The sequence below is a fragment of the Ambystoma mexicanum genome, chromosome 2q (assembly GCF_040938575.1).
Source record: "Ambystoma mexicanum isolate Mex_15411 chromosome 2q, UKY_AmexF1_1, whole genome shotgun sequence".
NCBI lineage: Eukaryota > Metazoa > Chordata > Amphibia > Caudata > Ambystomatidae > Ambystoma > Ambystoma mexicanum.
In genome coordinates, this window is record NC_090924.1 from 1,011,684,984 (window position 1) to 1,011,701,234 (window position 16,251).

Consider the following 16,251-nt stretch of genomic DNA (forward strand, 5'->3'; position numbering starts at 1 on the left):
ATATGCAAGTGGATATAGTTCACCTGGCCTAAGACCCGGCCACCTGGTGCCTTCCAGGTTCGCTGCTCTTTTTCCCAACTTAGCAAGCCCCGCCCACCTGGTGCCTTCTTGGTTGCTGCTCTTTTTCCCTACTTAAGGAGCCCTCCAGCCTCTTTTCCTTTGCAGATGCGGAGCAGGTGCAAGTGGATCTAGGTCACCTGGCCTAAGCACCACCCACCTTCTTAGCCCTGCCTCTTCCTTCCTGCTCTTAACTCTAAGATCAAGGGCGTCTCTTGCCCAGGCGTCCCGAAGTTAAGGGCAGATGAAGAAAAGGGCAATTCCTATTTGGACCTGTACGGACTAGGAGGACCCATGGCCCGAACACCTGATCAGACAGCAGGTAAGCACCAACATGTGTTTACTCCCTCTGTCCCCACAGGCCAGCCCCTCTCAGCTCCCCCTATTTGTTCCCTTGTGCCCCCACCCTTCTCGCACACAGGTTTAGCCTCTTTTGCTTGATTCTTCTACCCTGCTCCCCCTCCCTCCTCCTCCAGCCTACTTCTGCGGGAGTCTGTCCTGATACATTCTGATTTGACCAACTCCGTCTTGTGGCTAATGCTGGACTTGACTTTTATGGACTTCATTGATTCACAGTGGGTCACTGTTTCTCAACTCTCATGCTGGACTTCCTTTTCATCTTGTACTCATGGTGGCCCTGAATCAGGCTGTTCCCATCTTCATCTTGTATCCTGGCTTGCAACATTATGTGTTCCTACTGACTTCTGTAATTGTATTCGCTCTCCTCTCTTGCTTCTCCACTCTTTTTGACTGCTAACTCTCTGTTCTCTCCTCCTCTCCCTTTCTACCTTTTCCTATCTCCTCCCCTCCTCCCCTTACTTTCTTCTATGCACTTACAGAATTATCCCTGGATTTAGTATGATAGCAACCTCCTCTTACCCCCCCCCTCCAGCGCTATCTGAAATGTTGTCAGTCCTAGTACAATAGTCGCTTTTTTTGTTCCTCCCTTCCCTTTCAGCACCCCTCACCCTCACCTTTTGTTTTTCTCTGTCATCAGGCCTACTACGGTAGTTGCCTGTCTGTTTCCATTTCCTTCCCACTCTCCCCCTCCCTTTCTTATCTATGTCTTAGCACTTGCACTAAAATATCGTCAGGCCGAGTACGATAGTTAATTTCACATCCTTACTATTCATGGCCTCTAAGAATCTAATTGAATTTTCCCTTGTTCCCTCCCTTACCTTGACGCACTTTAAAAAACACTGTGTATGGGCGCTATATAAATAAACTATCATATCATAGGTTTCATTTACCTGCACACTTAAAAAAAATGCTAGCAGTTTCGAAATCACCTAGACTTTTGAGGATAATAGAACACTTCTTCCTTTTTCATCCAACAGCAATACAAAATCGGTCTGCTATCAGTGTAACCTTTTCACTATTAGGAAAGAGTGTATATTTTTCAATGCAGAATTAAACTTGGTTTCACTTCTCTCCCCAACAGCAAATTCCCAGGCATCACTTATGTGCAGCACAACCCTGGGTAAAGGCCAGTTCTAAGTAGTCGGGACAGTTAGGAATTTCTTTTTGGCCCAAGGTAACCCCTTGGTGTAAAGGAAAGGTCTGGGGAGTGGGGACAGTTAGGAATTTCGTTTTGCCACAAGGACACCCCTTTTCTTTAGAGAAGTCTGGGGTTGACATGTAAAATAAGTGTACCCAATTACTTTAATAATTATAATATATGTTCCTGCTATGAAGGAGGGCAGAGCGTTCAAATTCCCCCAAGGTCCCCCTGCGTCAATCTATATGGGAGTTAATTTAATTAATATTCAGTCAAATATGCTAAGGGTCTACACAATTGCCCCCACCCACTATTAAGGGAAAATATTAAGGCAGATAGATCCCCACACAATCAGTTTCATTTGGATTATATACTCACATTGGAAACCTCTGTTTTTGGCACACAGGAAAGACATCAAGGCTCCTATTTGGGTAGCGCAGGGGTCTGGTCAAACATTTCAGATAAAGATATTCACCAGCATCCATCCCTCGTTTGTCTCTCCTTAATCTTAGGGCCCAGTCAGCTTTTAGGCTTTCCCTTGTTTCTGTCGCCCATGCCAGGTTAATTCTCCATCAATTTTGCTGCCTCTCAACACAGGTAATGTCAGGCAGCTGTGTCAGGATTCACCCAGATGGATTGTAGGCAAGTCTCCCTCAAGATCTTTAGGCAGCTCTCCCAGATGGTTTTCAGGCAAGTTTGTTATTTTCTACATACAGTGAGGGCTTTTTACCCTATAAGCCCCCCTCCTGCCCCCGAAATATTGAGATCAGTAGGGGTTTACTTATTAGCACTACATTTTCATTAGACCTTTATGGATTCTCCTCCTCCAAGGTTCAACCCCCCTCTGCTGATGTCCTCTGGGAGTTCTGAAGTTGAATTGAAACCAAGTATGGAACCACACACTAGATTTGCCACCAGCTTTAAAATGACACCGGAATTGACCTGTTGTGTCTTATCATTGCTGAGAAAATGAACAATTATGATAGTCCATTTGAACTAATGGAAACGTTCAAACAGATATGCAAATCTTCACTTCCATTGCAGCATGTAGGTTTCATTTATCTTAAAACATGTGACCAGGCCATTGTGCTGCAATATTGATTTTTCCTGCAACTATCCCATCAGCCTTTCTTCTCTATAAGGCTAATGGTCTTTTATGACCAATCCAGGAGACCAGGTCCCATAAAGTTCTTTGATCACTGCCTGACTGTTCTGCCCAGCAATGAACTCCTTGGGAAATCGAAACCTACATTTACATGTTGCATCTGAAAGAAAATAGCCTTTTCAATCTATGGCATGTGTTTCTCATGTGAAGCCTTTTATTTATTTCAATAAATTGCATCTCACCATCAATATCCAGGCCCTTCTTGATGATATGGTTCATTTAAACAATGCTGCATTTTCCTCCCAGGTCTTTTATTTGCCCTGTGAAATGCACATGCCTTTCCATTTAACATGATGTCAGTTCCTGTGTTGAAAAGTGTGCCTTAATCACATGAAATGAAAGATACTAACATGGCTTTGAATTTCACAGGCGAGGACCAATTTGTACTCTGTTTTCAAGGGGCACAGCATTTTAATGTGTCGCATTGTGACTCTCAATCAATAACGTAATGTGCCTTTGCATAAGAAAAATGTTTTCAAATTAGAGGCCGAACCTGGCCTTTCTGTTCGTTTTCCTGGGCTGAAAAGATCCCACAGTTTGTGGCTGGCACACTGTAACGTGCTTGACACTAACCGACTCTAAGCACTCTATTTTGTGGTTGAGTTGGTATTGCGCTTTTGCATTGCCTTGCATGTGCTCTTTGTTTACATGATAGAGTAAATATAAGTATAGCCTTCTGACATTACGAGCCACATTTTATAATAAATGTAACTTGTATGCAGGGGACCACCAACATTACCACTTGCATGCTATGTGGTCCCCCTGCTTACAATTTTAAATGAACAAGAGACAGACTCACTTTGACACTTTCCTTTTTCTTTCTGCCTCATAAGTAAGTAGATCCTGCCTGCAAATTAAGCGTTGCAGACAATGTTTACAAATGATTCCAATAGAATGTTCGTGGCTTTGATCAGTTGTGAAACTGAAGCAGATTCCAAATGAATCCATAACATTTACGCCTGCACGAAAATCTCATGGAGCACAAGAAGGAGGAGGTCAGCACGAAGGATATCTTAAAATGTCCTGGAGGATTAAATGGAGGCATAAACGCATTGCACCTCACTTTCAATGCACAAATCATTCTAAAATAAGGCTGTCTGAATATTTCAGATCAAATTAAGTAGTGTTACATGCAAGTATTAGTAAGCAAATACAGGTGAAACTAGTGTAATAATTGACTGTTATTCCTCAACCAAGATACAACACACCAACACTCAAGATACTTGCAACCACTCCTAAAACAACTTGAATGGCTGCAGGTCTGTAAATTGTAATGGAGCATAACTGACTAGTGGATGAGCCATTGACGTAGAAGAGCTGTACATGATTACCTATAGCTTCAGTTCTGCAGCAGCATTATCTTACCAGCCCATAATTGGTGTCCAGCAAAAATTATTACACTTGTTTTTTTAGATTTAGATTAACATTAACATAGCACATTGTGTGCAGGCCCACATATCATAGTCAAGTAAATTAAGGCTCTTCAGGAAGACCTCTACATTTTTTGAACACACCTCTGTGGAAGTAAAACCATAACCTGGGTTCCCAGGAAAAACATGGGGTGGGATTACAGACACTTTTCACCAGTGTAAGGGCAAATATTACTAGGGAAAAACTTGTTCTAGGGAACAACATATTCTTTTAATGCATTTCTGCACCAGGTCAATGTTGGCTCCATTCCTAGTCATTTGTCCTGGGGCAGAAATGCATTGTTAGGATATGTTTTTCCATTAGGGCAATTGTTGGTGTCTGTGCACCCACTGTTGCTATGGGTGTGCACTGAGCTGGGGTGTGCTCTTTTGTATTCCCAATGCAAATGAGAACATACCCTTTGACAATGTCCATGTTCATGTTACTGAAGTAAGTGGATGGACAAACAGGCTACAAAGAAGTCAGCTAAATGTCTGCTATGGACATTAGGTGTTGTGGGATGTATTTACCCATGCATCCTAGCCCTACCTCAAAACTGTGCAGTACTGACATGGAAAACATCATGATGGCCAGAGCTTCCCAGAAAATGCACAGGGAAATGCAGGAAGAATAGGCTGCCACCCATTTTTGCCGATGTTATGGGCACAGAAGGACGCTGCCTAAAACCACCATTGGACTACCCGCACAGTCGTCTGAAACCATTGGGAATGGCAATGCTGATTGCCAAATGCAACCTAGAATTGTGGGGAATTCATTTCTTAAATCCCAAAAATGGGTGCAGTACCAGTACTCACCACTATCCAAAAGCCGGCGTTTTAAAACCACTCTGTTTCCCTGAAGGCAAGTCAAAATGCCTATTTTCAAACATTGCAATATGTGCAAAATATTCACTGAACACCAGCAGACATTTGGTAGAATGGAGTTTTGTGTGCCTACAGAATCTGGGAAATGAAGAGCCCAAAAACAATGCTTATAACAAAAAGCTGTGGATTGCAGCAGTTTAAGTTGCACTGGATTGAAAGACACTAAAATCGAAAATGTTTAGATTAAATGAGTGACCTATGTTTGGTGTCACATGCCTTTGTAACTGTTGAAATGTCATAGTTTTGCACTTAGAATCAGCATTCTAGCTGCATGTGTAAAATTGCAAGTTAAGTTAAAAAGCAACAAAAAACCTGCCAGTTAGCTGAAGGTCTGGCTTAAGGAACTTGATTTTGCCTAGCAACTACCCATCAGGAGTGAAACTTGAGTCACCACTGTGTTCCCAGGCCAACCTTCCTTTTGCTGCCCAAGCTAAGGATATGCCATCTATCTGATAATTGAATTATCTGTGCTCTGCAAGAGAGTGAACAAAGCCCTCTTCACTCAGGCAAAGGTTTTTATTACCGCAGTCGTAAATTGTAGCTTCCTCTTGGCAGGAGCTGGGAGGAGCACTGCCTGTGAGAGCAAGCTGGCTTGGCAGAACTGGAAAGAACCAGAAATTCAACCTTGTGCTGAGGGTAAACCACACCCCTTTGGAGCCAGAACATAACTTTAAAAAGATGAATAACTCATAGAGCGGACATGTGAAAATTTTATAAATGATACCATAATTCTTGTGATTTTTCTGCCCACAGTTTAAGACGTGGTAGGAACCGGTGGTATGTTCAGGGGGGTTTTAGCGGAAAAGTGGATATTACTCTAAATGTGTGCATGTTAAAAATCTGAAACTTCATCAGTTAATGTCCCTACCCCCTGCACACATGTATGTAAAGTTGGGTCCATGTCGGAAATTGAAAAAGCAGTTAAAAAGTCAATTATGTACACTCTTTGAATGCAAGCTCCGAGAATGAGCAGATTTGGACATAGACATGGCTAAATTCAGCCACACCATGTATATGTAATTTCAGACAACTGTGTAACTCTGAAGTATGGATTTTGATCATATATATATTTGGGTGCACAGATGATAAGGGAGGATGTTTCAAGAGATCATAAAATGACATCAATCTGACTCACAGTTCAGTTTGCCAATCAAGCGAAGGAATGGAAGCCTGACCAATGACGAATGAGAGGGGCAAGTCTAGTGATGCAACACACACACCCATTCTCAAGAAACAGATAAAAGCAGAGAGTCAGGACACATAGGGACATTCAATTTCATCTGCCGCTGGAAGCCCTGCCGGAAAAATCCATACTTACCTCCATCAAACTCCAGAAAGCCAAACTAGAGACTTCAATCTATCCAGAGTAGAGACCAGACCAGAGAGAAAGCAGTGCTGTGCCTAGCCGAGACCAGACCAGGCGCTGTGAGCAGAATCCGGAAAGACCTGACCAGACTGAAGATCGTGACCAAGTCGCTTTCCTGTTCAAAATCTCTTGTGAGTACTTAGCAAAACTCAGAACACATCTCTTAGTTTAAATTCATCTAATTCAATCTATTTAACCTAAGTAGAACTGCCTCCTAGCTGTCACCTGTCAATTCTAGTAAAATTTGTCACTTGTCAAAGTGTGCGTTTAAAATTTACAAAACCAAAAACGACCTTTACTAAATTACTCATATCTCCGCAACCGTTTGGGCTAGAGACTTGCAATAACTTTCATTTGGAACCTGAGATCCTAGGCTTTCCTAGGACCCCAAAACGGTAGAGATAGTCCTTGCGGTTCCTCTGTAATAGCGCTCGGCGCATCCGCGAATTTTGCCGCGATTTGCAATTTCTTCACATGTAAAAAACTGCTGCTGCTGGCTTTCCATTTGCCAGAAATTCGTTTAACCTGCTAACTATCCTTGCATCATTGCTAGTGTGAGCCTGGACCAATATTAACTAGATACCACTCATCCTGAACCTCTAAAAGGGAATTAAGAGCGTTTCCAGCATATTTCTCATTCATTGCTAGCACCTATCAAAGCATTTGCCTGTGTTTTCAAAACTCCTATCTGTTTTCTGTAAGCTTGCTGGGATTGAACTGAATCACATTTGATTGCATTTCTGAGAACTGTGTGTTTCCTTCCACTTCCTTGCCTTGCATCAAGGGGGGGGGGGGGGAATTGCCAGAGAAAAGTGATTACATTGTTTTGTTGAAATCATATTGAGTATTTCTATACTGCATTTCATTCATTCAACCTTGCATCCATTTGAACTCTATAAAGCATTTTGTACCACATTATACTTTTGTTCCTATTTACCAGTGTGCTATTCAATTATTAATTTATTATAAAGCGTGATATATATATCTATTTTAAATTATCAAATAAACCTTTAAACTTGCAAAACAGAACTACTTCTTGGCTCAGTGGGGTCAGGGGGATTCCAAGAGAGGGGTGTTATATAGGGGTAGTCATCCAGAACGCATGAACTGGACCTAAAGATATATCAATAAGGGTTTTCATTCAGTATTACAGACTAGGCGTTGACTTAGCTGTAGTGTTGAATTGAATCCTCTTACAAATTGGGGGCTCGAGCCGAGACGTTGGGTTAGATTTACCATTTGTGCAGCTTAACACAGTGTGCGAACTGACGGGATACATACATCCGGTTGGATCACCACGCTGCATTACGCTGTGAAGCATTCCTCAAAAGGGACACTCCAAGAAAAGTTCTGTTCTGCAAAAATAAAATACAAACTTCTGTAAGTCAGGACAGAGACCAATCTCTAGAATGACGACCTTAGTAGACATGAAAATAGCCAGAGAGCACCTCTTGCATAAGCTATTTGTGAGAGGTGAATGGACCGAACAGGGCCAGGATGCGTGGTTGCAGGCCATCACACAACAGGTCACTGAAACAGGGTCAGATATATATAGAGATCAGGGTCCCTTACATGTGGCCCTGAGTGAACTATATATGGCTCCTAAAGCCAAAGATGAACACAATAAGATTGCCAGGGTAGCGGCGTATTTATATTTACATATGGGAGCCGTGCAGGACAAATGTGCTGAAGGCCAAGATCTGGCGAGTAGGCAACTGCTGGCATTACAGAAGGTCCAATCTGACCTGGTCTCTTCTGAGCAGAGGCTGCAGAGGAGCCAGGAGTCAGAAAATGACAGCAGACTGTACATCACTAAAATGAAGGAGGATATGGATGTGCTGCAAAAGGAAAAGTCAGAACAGGATACCAGATTTCTGGCCCTGCAGAAGGAGCACCAAGACAGTTTGGACTCCTTACTGCCGAGCCAGAAAAAGCTGGAGCAACAATTAGACTTTAACAGGGCATGCACGGAGCAGGTAGCCACCCTGCAAAGTCATCTAGATAGAGTGAAGGTAGAGAGCAACAAGCTGATTTTGAAAGACCTGGATACCCAGGCAGAGTTTGATCAGGAGCGCCAGAAAGCTGGTGCCTTCCAAAGGCAAAGGGACGACCTGGCGGCACAAATGCAGGCTCTTAGTCAGGAAAGAGACGCCTTAGGCCAGGAAGTCTGCCATTTAAAAAGAAAAATGGAAGAAAATCACCTGGCCCACCAGGGGCTGGGTGATCTCCAAAAAGAAAACCAGAACTTGGTAGAGCACACCAGAAGGGTGGAAGATGCTCTAGCAAGAAAGGAGCAGGCCAATAGGGACATTGCCCAGGAGGTAAACCTCCTGCAGCAAAGACTGGCCCAGTTCTCCAGGACCAACCAGGAAGCACAGAGGGAGAATGAGGCCCTCTGTCAACACAATGATAGGCTCCAGCAACAGGTAGCGATGCAGGAGAAACTGATAGAGTCGAGTAAGGCCTTAACAGAGGAACTGAAAGCACAAATGCAGGCTCTTGCATTGCAACAGGGAGCAGGGGCGGATAGAGATGAGGTCCGCTGGGAAAGAGAGATTCCTGACCATAACCGCAGGAGCCCTAACACCAGGGGCCTTCATCTCCCCCAGTCCCTGGACTCTACCACCCCCATGTCCCCTGGCGCACATGAGCACAGGGCCACAGGGATGGCAGATTACTATCCAGCTAAGAGTATGGGGCTCATAGGCCAGAACCACTCAGGAATGGAGGGGTGGGCATCCGGGTATGGGCACCCAAGTACAGTACAGTTCAATGGGGAACCCCAGGAGAGTAGGCCCATTAAGGGCATCCTGAAAACCTCTGCCCAGTTAGGTCAGTGGAGGGGGTACCCATCAAATCCTGGCCGCAAGGAGGAATCTGAAGACTCCTCTGAACTGCGCAGGGCACAGGAGACCAGGTCCCCACATTCTGCCAGCCATTCCCAGGCTCGCAGAATCCGGGAAAACCTGGAAGAACAGACGGGAACCTCTGGGAGCAGTGCCTCTGAGTCCGAGGAAGAATGGACAAGGGTTACCCGAACCAAAAAGGCCAATAAGGCAAAAAGGGCCTTGCTTAAGGACCCCTTAAAGCAGATTAAGGCGATCAGGAGCGTCATCACGCCTTACCATAAGAACGCTAAGTATTCTGTTTGGGAGCACTTAGAGTTGTTTGAACAAATGATGGAGACTTTCCATTTGAAGGACAGCCAAAGCTGCATTCAATATGTAAAGTGGACCTTCTCCCCGGAATACTCCAGTTTCTTTGCGGGGCTGGAGGACCAAAATTATTTAAGATGGTCCACCTATAAGGCGGCCATCCTGAAACATTTTTCTGTTCACAGAAATCCTCAAGAGGCTCGCAAGGCGGCCTACAATTTGCAATGTGGGGAGGATCAGGCCCCACGAGAATTTGTGCAGGAGTTAAAGCGTGCTTTTGCGCAAACCACCAGAAGGGTGCGCACAGATAGTAGAGAGTTTGTCAATACATTTTTCCATGCCTTGCCCAAATATATCATGACCCAGCTTGTGAGGGATTTTCATGAGAAAAGATCTTTAGACTGGGTCATTGAACAGGCTACCCGGATCTATGAGGTGCAGAAGCCCATAGAAAATAAAAGCAATGCCCAGAAAAACCCCAAAGCCAACAGCACCCCTGCTGCTGCCAAGGTGGCAGAGGTAAAGGTTACCCCCGTTTTGGATTTGGAGATGGGGGGGCCTAAAAACCTGCCTGCACCTAATAATGCTAGGCCCAGAAGGTCCTCGGGCCAGTCACAGACAGGGAGCCAGGGAGGCAGCCCCACAAATGGGGTCCCTCGCTCTCCTGACTATGTAAGTCCTCGCTACAAGGGAAATCGACCCATCCTGGGTTATGTGTGGACTCCTCCAGCCCAAGGGGGGGGATCCAGCCAAGCACCTAACCCAGGGAACTTCCCTCCAAACTTCCCACAGGAGGGCAGAAATTTACCAAACCCTGGGCAGAACTTTTTCCCCAGATATCCACCCGACTTCCAACCCCAAAATCATCCATCCTTCTTTCCTCAATTCCCTGAGCCCAGACCACTGAATCCGGGAGAGGGGAGGCCAAGGGTGGAGGGGTACCAAAATCTTCCCAACCAGGGGTACTACCAGAGGAGGGACAGCTACCCTTCCCGGGATCAGCCCAGGGGAGAAAACAGGGCCCCGTATCAGCCTGAGCGGGTTTCCCAGTTAGAGCGCCAGGTTCAAAACATGGCGCGGGATATGGGTCATATACTGAGGGCACAGCAGAACCCTCAGATCAGCATGCCGGCGCAGAACGCACCCAACTCTGGACCTGGTGCTCCAGAACAATGACGGGGGCAGCACCCCGATAACTCACCGGTTCCCAGGGAGGAGGCACAAAGGGAAGGGGGGTGTAAAGCCTTGGAGGAAGCTTCCTTCCTCACTTGTAAACAGCCCCTGGAAACCCAGGAACCGGAAACAAAATCTCTTGCCCCTGAAAGTCTGCCTCCTAAGGAGCAGAGGGGGGGTAGGAGAAACAAAAGACCCAAACAGACTCAGTTTGAGGAGGAGGTACAGATCTTCCAATTTGAGGGAGAGGGATCCTCAGAGGATCCTGGGAAAAGGATCTTCTCCTTCAGAGAGGGGGGAACTCCTCCCAAAGAAAAATGGGTCCCTAGGGATGCAAATCCAGACTGGGGAGATGTGGAGACTGAGCTACCGCCGCCCACCATCTCATCCCAGAACCAACAGCAAGAAAATCCCCTGGTTCAAACCCATCCTGGCGACTGCCTCCAAAAAGGGGGGGGCGGCCCAGAAACGGAGCCAGGGGAACCCACAATGGCTCTGATCTCCAGTTGCAATTTTTTTCTTTCAGATTCCCAAGACTCTCCACAGAATTCTGCCCAAATCTCCTCGCTAGCGATGTCCAAAACCAGAAAGTTAGCCCACCAGTTGTCCAAAAATGTACATTATCTGTGCCCCCTTGAGGAGAAGGAGGGAAGATATTATGCCCCGGTACAAGTACAGGGGCAGGGTACAATCTCGGCACTGGTGGACACTGGATCTCAAGCTACCCTTCTGTCCAGAAGGGCCTTTGATGAACTGAATGCAGGAAGGGGAGAGAATTACCAAATTCCTCTCACCTCACTTCCTGGACAACTCCAGAACTTTGACGGGAAGGAAATTCCCGTTGAGGGGACTGCAGATTTGAACATTAAAATTGGGCGACATAAGTTGAAACACCCGGTCATAGTTGTGACCCCAGAGGGCACCCCTTGTTTACTAGGGAATGACCTCCTGAGAAGGTTGTCACCCCTAATTGATTGTGTAAACAAGGTCCTCTGGACCCAGACTAGCCGACCAATAAAATTAAAACAGAGTGTTAACCATGTTAGTTTAAACGGCACCTGCCACATGGTTGAACAAAAATCTGACCAAGTAGAATTTCACTTCCAGAACAACCAGATTCCAGACGTGACAGTAATAGCGGTAGGACAACAGACTAGTGATGGGGGGTCCTCTCTATTTCTGAAAATCAACCTTCCTTCCAGTTTAAGGTGGTATTCCACGCTGGAAGGAAACACTCTGAAATTCTATACCAATCCACAATCTGAAACTCCCACTCCTATAGTCCAGAAAGATGTGAAATCAGCTCAAAGCCTGGCTGATATTCAGCAAATTGGAGAGCAGTTGTTCATCCCTGTTCAGTTAAATGATGGGAAGGACTCTGTTCTCGCTCGAGTGTGTGTAAACAACGGTAAGAGCTTCATCAGCGAAGCCATGTTCCGCCAACTCCCAAAAGATCCAGCCATTCCCACCTTCAAACTGATAGACAAATGGGAAATGGACCTGGAAGTACCTAATTCCAAACATCTCCTGCCAAGCAGGTGTATGCTCAAAATCTCCATTGGCAACAAGAGCATAGTCCACAATTGTTGGGTCGTGCGAGACGTCACTGCCGCCTTTTACTTAGGCAGTGACATTCTCAATCGCTTTGCCATTAGTTTGGACCTAATAAACTTCAAAGCTTGGTCCCGATTAGCGGATAATCCCATGGGCTTTGATGATCCAGAAAAAGCATTTAGGTCAGCTCAATTGCTACCTTATGCAGTCGAAATTCAGGTTAAAGAGGAAGTCACCATCCCAGAAAGGACCCGACAATTCTCCCTGGAAGTGAAAGTTAAAAGGGGACAAGAGTTGAAAAACCCTGATGCTTACATACATCTAAATGCTTCTCTCCAACTGCAAGGGTTAGGGGTCAACCCAACTCCATTAGTCAACATAGAACATGACACCATTCCAATAGAGGTGGATAACAGCGACTTAAAGAGTATTACTCTAGCCGCAGGCACCATTATTGGAATGGCGGTTGATGACCGACATTTTTCCATCGACTTAGTAAATGAACTGTTAGGACCAATCCCCAAGGACTGTTTTGAGAGTGACAGTGAGGACAACACAACACCAGACAGGATTTTTACCCGGCATGGGGGGAACTTCCTGGTGTACACTTCCTGCCCCTATGGTAAGGAAGATGTGACTTGTGACTTCAGGAGGGATGAGGTGATTTTCCAGGTCCATGAGGGCTGCCTTTCCCACCTGAAGCCTCCGGTCCAAATCAGCACTCTAACCAGGGACTTCTCCACCCAGCTGGAGGAGGCCGCTGAAATAGCCAAACCAGAAGTCTTTCCAGGCTTCAGGCAGATGGTGGAAGAGAGAGTCAACCTAGCTGATGCCTGTGTGACTCTGGAACAAAAGCAAAAGTTGAAACAAGTTTTCTTGGATTTCCAAGATCTCTTTGCGGTAGACTCATATGACTGTGGTCGCACTGACATCCACACAACAACAATCCCCACGGACCCTGGCATGACTCCTGTGTTTGTGAAGCAATATCGCTTGCCTCTCGCATCAATGGAGTCCCTTACTGAAATAATTAAGAACCTTGAGTCCCGGGGAATAATCCGTCCAGTCCACAGCACCTTCAATAATCCGGTGCTGGGGATATTGAAGCCAAACGGCCAGTGGAGACTCTGCGCCGACCTCAGGGAGCTCAACAAACGGGTCCATACTTCCCGATGGCCTCTTCCCTACATTGACCAAGGGCTGGCCCAGATCCAGGGGTCACAGGTATTCACTGCAATAGACCTGACCAATGGATACTGGACCGTGCCTGTCAGTAGGAAGGACCAATACAAGCTGGCTTTTACCTTTGGGGGCCAGCAGTACACCTGGACCCGGACTCCCTTCGGATACCTCAACTCCGGCAATGAATTCAACATTTTCCTACATAAGGCCATGCCCGACCTGGGTGCGAGGGGTAACCTGGCTTATGTAGATGATGTCCTCATCAAAAGTTCATCTGTGGAGGAACACATAGCGGAGATCCGTTATGTTCTGACACAGTTGAGGGCCGCCGGAGCAAAACTTTCCTTTCAGAAAGCACAGTGGTGTAGAACCCGTGTTAATTTCTTGGGGCATGAGATTACTCCTCAGGGCCTCTGTCCCCAGGAAAAGAAAGTGGAAGCACTTCAGAAACTGAAAGACCCCACAACTCTGCGGGAACTAAGGAGCCTCCTTGGACTGACTAATTACAGCAGAAAGTTCATTGAGGGCTACGCAGAGATCACCAGACCCCTGATTCATCTCCTGAAGGGGGGGGTCAAGTGGGAATGGGGTCCAGAACAATCCGAGGCAGTAAGACAACTCAAAAGAAGCCTCTCACAAGCGCCTTGCCTAGCTTACCCTGTCAGAAACAAGGAGTTCTTCCTGGAGACGGGGTTCTCTAATACGTGCTTGACGGCAGTATTATACCAAAAGCATGACAAGGTCAATAAAGTAATCTCCTATGCGAGCAAAACTTTATCCTCTGTGGAGGAAAAATTCAACGATTGTGAGAAGGCACTCCTGGCAACGGTGTGGGCATTGAAGAATTACCGCCCGTTTATCCAGGGGGAACACATCATAGTGGAGACTCCACACCAGCCTCTGCAATATCTCCAAAGTGACAAAATCCGGGCCGGAAATGTGAGTAATTCCCGAATTACTTCCTGGATCCTGTCAATGCAAGGCTTTCCTGTGGAGGTCCGATATGGCCAAAACAAGAAGAGTCCCCTCGCGCAAGGTCTGGCTGACTTGCATGATTGTGCCAGAGAAAACTGTCTCGAGGACGAAAGTCTGAAAATCAAGGACAACACGGAGGCATACCTTAATTCCCCACACAAAGTCTTTGAAGAGGACAAGTGTGAGGGAATGCCCACTGTCTATGTGGATGGATGCTCTTACCATGTTGACAACAACGGGGAGAAAGAACTGGTGGCTGGCGTAGGGAATGCATGGGTGAATGAGTCCCCAGAACCCTCCGCTGGATACAGAATTGGTCCCCGAAGTAGTCAGGTGGCAGAATTGATGGCTGTGCATCAGGCCATCCTCACTGCTGTCCAGCATCAACTCCACGAACTGGTCATAATCACAGATTCGGATTATGTGCGGAACGGGTTTGTGGAGCACCTGGTTAATTGGAAAACCAGAGGCATGTTATGTGCTAACAACAAACCCTTGAAACATGGGAAGTTGATCCAAAACATTGATGATCTGGTCACCTCGAATGGGATGACCATCTATTGGAAAAAGATCAAGGGTCATTCCAAAGTAGAGGGACCAGACAAAACTGGAAATGACTTAGCTGATCAGCTGGCCAAAACCGGAGCCATCCAAGGGGATCTAATTGAGATTGAGTCCCTGTTGGGGGAAATCCAGGTCACTGCCATCACTAGGTCCCAGACAAATGCTCACAACGACCTTTCAATTGCACAATGGAGTAAGGAGACCCCTGATGCTGATTTGATTACCGCTCAGAAGGGGGATCCAATTATTGGTAAATTTTACCAGCACCTGGAGGACCCTGAGAACTTTCCCCTGACGGATACCGATTACATTGGGAAAGAGGACCTAAGAGTGTTGATGAAATGTCCCAAAATGTTCCGGATCCAAGACGGTTTGTTGGTAAGGAAATCCAAAGCTGGCCACGATCAGTGGGTGGTTCCTACCTCATTCCGAAGCCTGATGTTAAGTCACGCCCATGATGCGGCTACTGCCGGTCATAGGGGGTTTCACACAACATTGGAAATCCTAAGAGAGGTTGCATACTGGCCACACATGGGGCAGGACCTCGACCAGTACCTGAAGGGTTGCCTTGTGTGTGCACAATTTCAGCCATCATCCCTCACACACCGGGCGCCTTTACAAAAGAGGGGAATGACACTGCCATGGTCAGATTTACAAATCGACTTTGTAGGCCCTGTGATTCGCTCGGCTAGGGGGAATAAGTACATGTTGACCGTGACATGCTTGTTTACCAAGTGGGTGGAATGTCTCCCAGCCCCAAATTGCAAGGCAGAAACTGCAGCTGCCTTGATGATTAACCACATCTTTTCCCGTTTTGGTCTACCTCAAAGGATTGAGTCAGACAGAGGTAGCCACTTCACCAGTGAAGTAATGACAAAGATGTGGGAGATACTGGGGGTCAAAAGGAAGTTGCATATTGCTTATCGGCCAGCTTCTTCTGGGGCAGTAGAGAGATATAACCGGACAATTGTGAGCATATTAAAGAAGTTTGTGGCAGATTCTGGGCCAAGTTGGGATATCCGATTACCTCTGGTCCTAATGGCTATCAGATCTACCCCTTCATCTGCAACCAAAATGTCACCATTTGAGTTGATGACTGGGCGCAAGATGGTGCTTCCGCAGCATTTGCTCTACAGGACCCAAGAGCAGACACTGATAAATGCCTCCACTACTCATGAGTATGTAGAGAATTTAAGGAAACACCTCCAACATGCTTTTGCTTATGCTCAGCGGAATCTAGAAAGATCGACTGATAGCATGAAGACCCA

General features: G+C 46.1%; 1 protein-coding gene across 1 annotated transcript in view; it reads left to right on the forward strand.

Annotated features, from left to right (window-relative positions):
- The window catches only part of LOC138569908 (macrophage mannose receptor 1-like), a 745,141-nt gene that overhangs the window by 358,478 nt on the left and 370,412 nt on the right, over positions 1-16,251 (forward strand). The window lies entirely within an intron of this gene.